Below are 8,317 nucleotides of genomic sequence, written 5' to 3' on the forward strand. Positions count from 1 at the left end.
CAGAAAATATTAACAGTATGATTTATAACAGTAGCAACATTTCAGTTATGAAGTAGCAACTAAATAATTTTATGGTTGGGATCACCACCACATAAGGAACACATATAAAGGTTCACAGCATTAGGAAGGTTGAAAACCACTACTCTAGACAAATCACATATCCTGCTGAGTCGGGTTTTTCTTGTCTCTAAGATGTAGGCAGTAACCCCCACCTGACCTATGAGAATGAGCAACTAGGAAACTCTGGGGTGTGCAGGGTGAGCAGACACTGGAATGACATTGACATCTCATGACTTACTGGGCAGGCAATGGCTTTGGGTCCCCACCTCAACAGGCTACTACTCCCAGAGAGGCCTCCTGTTGGGCTTTCTTACTGCCCAAAAGTCTCAGAGGCTTGTCCTTGCTGCTCCCCTCAGCAAGGTTGACCGATGCATATAGCTCCAGCGTAAGTTCTAGAAAATTTATCTTGAATCCAAAAACACCTAAAATCTGCATAATGCCTGACCTACCCCAGAAGTAGACCAAGAGTTGAGAAGCCTAGGTCTTGGCTCTGCATACCCTCTAATTTGCTCAGGAACTCATTGTTTCATGTATCTGGGCCTCAGTTTCCCCCATCTCTTAGTTAAAGATGCCAATGCCAGCTCTGTCCTTGGTTATTCAGCACACCAAAACTACAGACCACAGCTTACAGGACATGGGACTGTTCCTCCAACTGAGAAGTTCTCATCTACCCTGAGCCCTTGAGGATTGGAGCATGACCTGCAGATAACTCTGGGTGAAAGGGGACAGCTGGAGGCAGGTAGAAAAACACAAAATGCAAGTAGCTCATAACTGGGTAGCCTGTTGTGTTGTGTCACTGTGACAAAATGCCTGAGATAAACAATCTATAAAGAGGAAAGGTTTCAGGGTTTGAAGATCATAGTCCTCTGGTCATGTTGCTTTGAGCCTACAGTAGCACAGTACAACACAGTGGAGGGTGTGGTAGAAACCCCTTTCCTTCATAGCCACCAGGAAGCAAAGAAAGGCAAGAGAGAGACCAGGGTTCTAACATCCCCTTTAAAAGCACATCTTTAGTAGCCTAATTTCCCCCAAATTCTAAAGGCGCTGCCATCTCGAAGGCACACCACAGGTTTGAAACCAAGCCAGAAACCCATGATACAAGTGTAACTCTGATCATTTTTCTATCCCTGGACTTACTGTCTGCATGCTTACCAAGAAATTTATCCTGGTAGCTTCTATAATGTTAATTTCCAGTTTAAATTTGGTCTCAGACCTCCCAGGGATTGAACTGAGGATGTAAGCTTTGCAGCAAGAGCCTTTACCTTCTGAGCCATCTTGACAGTATAGGAGATGTGAGTTGCTCACCTGCAAGAAGCTCAGCTTCACTGCTATAGGAAACACTGAGTCTGGGCACATCTTCCTCCCAGGGGATTCCTTCCTGCCCCCCAAAAAACAACTTGTTATCCCATTGCCTTATACCCCTCTGAACTTACGAACTATGGAACCTCAGGCAACAAATGACATATTCCCTCCATCTACTTCTCCCTTAATAATGCCCTTGCTTCTGTGGGAGACTGTGACAATTAGAACAGAGCCTCTGCACATGGTAAGAACACAACATGTCTGGGGAGGGGTCATTTTCTCAAATACTTTTCAACTCCTCTGCTGTCTAGGTACAATCCCAGGAGCTCTTGACTCCATTTCTGGACCACCAAAAACTCTCAAATGAGTGGTCAAAATCATGAGTCTTTTTCTTCTTCCATGCCCCTCCTTTGAGAGCAAGTAGCCATCCGGAATCCTGACAGATAGGATGAGTCCCATCCTGACAGACTAACTTTAGCAGAAAGATCAATGAGAAAATACAAGAGTCACCAATTTATCTTTATGTTTTTAATTTTTTTATCTTGTATATGCATGATACTTGTGTGTATGTTCGTGTTTGTGTGTGAATAGAGATATGCATGTGCTACCATGTGCATATGAAGGACAGAGGACAATCTCACATATAAGTCCTTGCCTTAAACCTTGTTTGACAAAGGATCTCTTACTCATGACTGAACACACTGGAGTAGCTAGCCCACAGATTTCCAGAAATTATCTTGTCCTAGTCTGCAATCTCACTGAGAGAACACTGGGATACAGGTGTATGCTATGGTATCCAGCTTGCGTGAGTTCTAAGAATCAAAACCAGATCCTCAGTCACTGGCCCAGGAACCACTCAGTTAAAGGAAGGAAGGGAGGTGAAAAACTGGTGTGGAAAGAGTTCTCAAAACCATGCTGCCAGGGATCACACAAAGAATCCAGGAATGCTGAGAAGACAGATGCCATCCTGAGACACCAGCCCAAGCTCCAATATCTGCACATCCATCTACAGCAGTGATTCTCCACCTTCCTGGTGCTGTGACCCTCTAATACAGTTCTTTGTGTTATGACCCAAAACCATAAAATTATTGTCTTTGCTACTTCATAATTGTGATTTTGTTAGTTATGAATCATAATGCAATTATATAATATGCAGGATATCTGATATGTGCCTCCCAAAGGTGTTGCAACTCAGAGGTTGAAAAACATTGATCTCGACTAAGAAAAGCCAAGCTGTGTGTGCAGCCCCCAGGATGAAGCCAGGGACAATATGGAAAGTAAATCATAACAGGTTTAAGTTGAACCTCAAGAACTAGCAGAGAAGTTTTCTAGAGGCCCTTTCTGTCCCCACCTCTCCAAGGACTGCCCTTCAGCACCCTGCATTGGGAACATGTCATCACTGAGGCCCCTGGATAGCACTGAAAACATTCCTATCTCTGCCCTTCGCCCTGCTCATCTCTCAGCCAGGAATGCCTGCCCCTCTTTGAGGGTATGCCTTTCCACTTAAAAGTCAAATCTCCACTCAAAGAACATCCCCACTGTTCTCCTTCTCTCCTCTGAAATTAGAAAATGTTTTGCATAGTCCAATCAAAGTATGTCTAATAGCTGCTATATGCATGTGATTTTGTAGCTTAGAAAAAGTTTGTTTATAGATAGAAATCATAGATAAGTTCTGCCTTATCTTTTATAATGGTTCTTCCTTCTCGATCCCACGGCACTGTGGACCTTCCTTGTGATGATTTGGCCCTGATTCTGAAGTCCTACCCTGTGCCAAGTACTATGACATAGGCTCACCACATCAGAAAGGCAATATGACTTGTGCAACATCAGTCTGTTTAGAATCCATTTCTGCTGATGCCAAAGCTTGGAACCACTACATACATAAAATTATAATAATATAGTTAGCATATACATATATATGTGTGTATATATATGATTTGTAATTAATGAAAACACATAAATTGTGTACAAAATTAGTAACAATATAAATGCATATGTGGTGGGCTATGTATTTATTACATATGTGTGGCCTCCCAGAATTTACTGTATCTGTTCTCCTTTCTAGTACCATGTTCAGTATACAGAAAGTGCTAGGTATGTTAGATGAATGGCTAAATTCTGTTCTGTGATTAGTCATCTTTCTACCCCATATCCAATTGTCTCTCTGACTTATACTATTGTGATTTTCTAAACAGGTTAAAAGAAACAAATTGGACCAGGCCCCAATATTCTGTATAGGAGAAATCAGAACTTGCAAAAAGACTGGTCCAGGTTTACCATGGCCCCAGTTTGGTTGGGTGGTTGAGAGTTAGTGGAAACACCATAAGAGTGCCAGTGTAGTCATCTCTGCTGGATGAGGCTGTTCCAAGGGCTCCTCGGAAGGGCCCTGACCGCTGGGTGACCCCTGGGTGGAGACCTGTTCTCCTCTGAGAAGGAGGTTACTGTCCTCTTATCACCAGAAGGTAATAAAGTCATTTCATGGCAATTAAAATCCTAACCAATTTAAGTCATTTACAGCTCCAAACAATTACGCAGGGATTCTTACCCTCAAGACTCCCAAGCTGTTGTTTGAAGTGGGACATAATGGCCCCATGTAGGAGTAGGCAGGAGGAAAAAAAAATAGTGGCCAGAGCCTAGGAATGAGATTTCTTTACTTTGGTTTTCTTTATTGTAATTGCCATGTGCAGTAACGTGGCATTTTTGTGCTTAGTTTTGACTGACTCCTCCTCTCTCAACTCTTCTCATCTCTTTGGTCTCCTTGTCTCCACTTGCATTTGTACCTTTCCGATCCCAGCCCCCACCCTCACCCCCACCCCTGTCCACATTTATACCACGTGAGCTTTATATCCCTTTCTAGCTCCCTTGGAGCTTCCTCCCTAGCCTCTTGCGTCTCTTTATACTTTCCTAAACTTTACATACACTCCCACATTCACGCACATATATGAAACTTAGAAACTAGGATCTGCTATGAGAGAGAACATGTGATACTTGCCTCTCTGTGCCTGTGTAATCCTACTTATGATTATATTTTCAAATTCCATCGTAAGCACCTGACCCCCACCAGATGCAAGCTACTTGTAGTGTCTGATGACAAGTACCCAAGTGAATACAGGTGGGCCTCCCTCCTAGATAAAGGGCCCTGTCATGTATCCTAGGTTCTATGAAGGTCCACAGGACAGAAAGCAAGCCCCTTGGGATGTTTAAACTCAGTGATACCCAGGAACCTCTGACAGTGACCACTGAATCTATCCTCTCACCAGGAGTTCATGAAAACTTGGCAAAGCTGGGAAAATGTGGGTCTGATCATAGCACTGTCCCCTTGGGCTAAGGCTGGACTGACTGAATGGAATTTTGTTCCAGAGCCCTATGTGAAAGCCTAAGATGGGGGCTTTCCCCATCAGAGGTCAGCCACCTAGCTGGGGTCACCTTTAAAAGACAGAGAGGAAGACCCCATTTGTACATCTCACTTGAGATGACCTGAAGAAACAGGAAATAAAGGATAAAAAGAATCTGTAACAAGTCAAAACAGGGGTCACCAACTGAAGGATATCTGGGGCTTACTTCCAAAAGTGACAGGTAAAGACTTTTCTGAAGGTATCAAGTAGAGAGAATTGATTGTTTAGAAAGAAGTTCAGCAAACACCCAGGAAGCAGAGAGCCCCCCAGCAGGTAGAGTGAGACAGGTGCCCTGAGAGGAGCAGATGGTCAGTTAACATTGGTTAGCTATATATTCATTATCTATCTAAGCTTAATAAATAGAGAAAGGTAAGTAACTCAGAGTACCACTGCAATGCCCGTATTTTCATGGGTAGTAGACACTGGAAAATCACAGATACTAAAAGAGACTCCTCCCTCTAGAGAGCTGAGAAAGTGTGACATGGTGTGATGAGTCGTTGTGTGAATTTACTCTTCTCAGGAAGAAGGAAGAAGGAAGAAGGGTTCACCTCACCTCATAGACTGAGAAGATAGTCCACCAAAGCAAGGAAGGCCTGCTGAAAGAGGCACAAGAAAGCTGGTCACTTGGTGTCTGCAATCAGAAGCAAAGAGTAAACAGGAATAGTACTGGACTATAAAACCTGGTGACTCTGCTGGGAGGTGGTGGCGCACGCCTTTGATCCCAGCACTTGGGAGGTAGAGGCAGGTGGATTTCAGAGTTCGAGGCCATCCTGCTCTAAAAAGTGAGTTCCAGGACAGCCAGAGCTAAACAGAGAAACCCTGTCTCAAAAATAAATAGATAGATAGATAGATAGATAGATAGATAGATAGATAGATAGATAAAAATAAAAATAAACCCTGGAGACTCATTTCCTCTACTGGGGCTCCACCTATTAAAGGTTCCACAACCTTCCCAAATAGCATCACGAGTTAGGGACCAAGTGTTCAAATATGTGAGCCTGTGGGAGACACTTCATTTTCAGGCACAACAGTTAGTGACAGGAGATGGTCCAGGAAAGCCAGGAGGACCAGGAAAAGCCTCTTCAGAGTCAAGGCTTAGGGTTGAGGACTAAGAGACAGATAGAAACCAGCCCTGAGGAGGGTGAGGGCCGTGTCTCAGGATGACACATCAACCGTGCAAAAGCTCTGACATGTGGCTATTATAACATGTTCAAAGAACACGCATTTGTTTTTACTTTAAGGCCTCCCTGGTTAAGCTGAATAAGATCTTAAAGTCCTTGACAATGTCATACACAGCTTAGCTCAGCCTTAATTTCCCCAACTAACAACTTTAAGTCAGGGCTTCTTTCAAAAATGCTGTCTACATATGTGCGCACTGCACAAAAAAAGCAATGGAACCCCCTCCTCCCACAGGAGGAGGCTGGTGTTCTCTGAGTGCTGGCAGGAAGCTAGGACCAGAGCCACCTGGCATTTCTGATACCCAATAAGTACCATTGTTGTCATAGCTACCATGCTTAGATGGATATGTTCTAGCAAAGTGTTTGTTGTGCTGCTCTCTGCTCATCATTCCCTGAACTTCAGAGCTCCCATCCAGACTGTGTGCCTTTCATTGCTTATCCTCGGCGTGAAACTGCCAAGTGTATCATGAACCTGATTGATGAGATGCTTTGGAGTTCTGTTGCTGTTGCTGTCATTTTGAAACAAGGTCCAAACGGGCAGCACACAGGCTGAATGTCTCCCATGATAGTCTTGAATACAGGCCAACACGTTCACACATTAGCATCACATCAAAACTTCAAAGGTTGGACACCCCAGTTAGCCACTCCTACAGAACTTCACCCTCTGAACAACTTTCTTCCTGATCCTACAACACTACCACTCTTTATGAGGTGGGAAAGTGGGGTAGGACAAGGCTGCTGATCTTCAAAGCATCATTTTCTTGTATAGATATTTTACAGAACTAGATTATAATCAGTGAAAGAAAGAGCCATCTTTAATCCAAATGAAGACATTATTTAGTGCCTTTGTTTTAAAATTAATTCCATCTTTGGGGCTGATTGGTTGATTATTGTATGTATGCATGCTCATCTGTGTGATTGTGAATGTGTGCATTGTCACAGCATACCTGTGGAAGCCAAAGGGCAACCTCCAATTTTAGTCCCCACCTTCCATCTTGTTTGAGAAAGGGTCTCTTCACTACTTCCCACAAAGTGGCACAATCTGGTCCTCCACAACTTTGATTTTCAGTCCCTTATCCCTTCCTGTTGATGTTGTTTTGGAAGGTTCTGGAAACTTTAGAAGGTGCAGCCTAGCTGGCAGAAGTAGGTCACTGGGAGCAGGCCTTTGAAGGTATCTTGCTCTTTGATTTGTGGCTCATAGAGATGTGAACAGCCTCTGCCATCTACACCCACTGCTAAGAGTCAAGCTGTTCCAGGGGCCCTCTCCTTCCACATTTAAGTTGCTAATATCAGGTATTTATTCGTTGTATTTCAAAATTAGTGCAAGTACCCAGTCCTGTTGTGGACCTAGATGGAGCTCAAAGAGGTTAAGCACGTGTCTCTTATCAAAGAGCTCAGTACTATACAGACTAGATCTAGAAATTAGTTCTTTAGCCTTAGGAGGACAAATCTCCTCCCTCTAACCTGCCCTTGCTAGACTAATTCCAGGATCACTCAGTTCAGATCACTCATGGAAACCACGAAGTTGCAGGCCCTGTAAGTTAAGATGAGAAAGGAAGGCCACTAAGCTGCTTTATTTTTCTGTCAGAAAGTGAATTCATTTCCAGAATGGTATCCTCTCCATGGACGAGGATACGAAGTTAGAGAGCTAGAGGGACTTGCCCAAGGTCAGACAGAGAAGGTTAAGAACCAAAAAGTGGGGTTTTGGGACCCACAGGACAGAGAATTCAGATGATTCTTTTTTTTTAATTTTATTTATTATCATTGGGTATGCATGATGTGTATGTGAGAGAGACCATGTGTGTGAGAGCTGTAGGATGCACACGGAGGTCAGAGAACAACTTTCAGGAGCTGATTCTCTCCTTTCACAGTGATTGAGCTCAGGCTGTCAATTTTGTATGGCAAGTGCTTTAACCCACCAAACAATCCCCATCACCTTCATGCCCTACATTTCTCTTTATATACCCAAAACATAGGCAGATACCCTACTGCCCTCATAGCATTGAGGTAAGGTCTTTGACAGGTGCATCCCAACCCAGGGCACTGCTTCAGGAGTACCATTTGAGCCCACAGAGGCTCATCAGGCCCCACTGAATGTATCAACAGCTGCCATCTGCAGCTGCAGAGACCCCACAGGGATGGATACCTGCACACCTCAGCACTGAGAGTTGTCAGTCACCCAGGAAATGCCTGGAGGTCTTGAACTTCTGAACTTCTGGCTCACCTCTGCCTGAACCCAATTATATAGCCTTTGCTGATATTACTTTATAGTCAAGATTGTAAATACTTCCTTGGTCCCACTTTATGGCTGCTAGATAAAAACATCTGCCTGGAATGAGGTTCTGGAGGAAGACTCTCTGTATAAGGTGGCATTGTCATAAC

Source organism: Mus caroli, chromosome 8 (genome assembly GCF_900094665.2).
Source record: "Mus caroli chromosome 8, CAROLI_EIJ_v1.1, whole genome shotgun sequence".
NCBI lineage: Eukaryota > Metazoa > Chordata > Mammalia > Rodentia > Muridae > Mus > Mus caroli.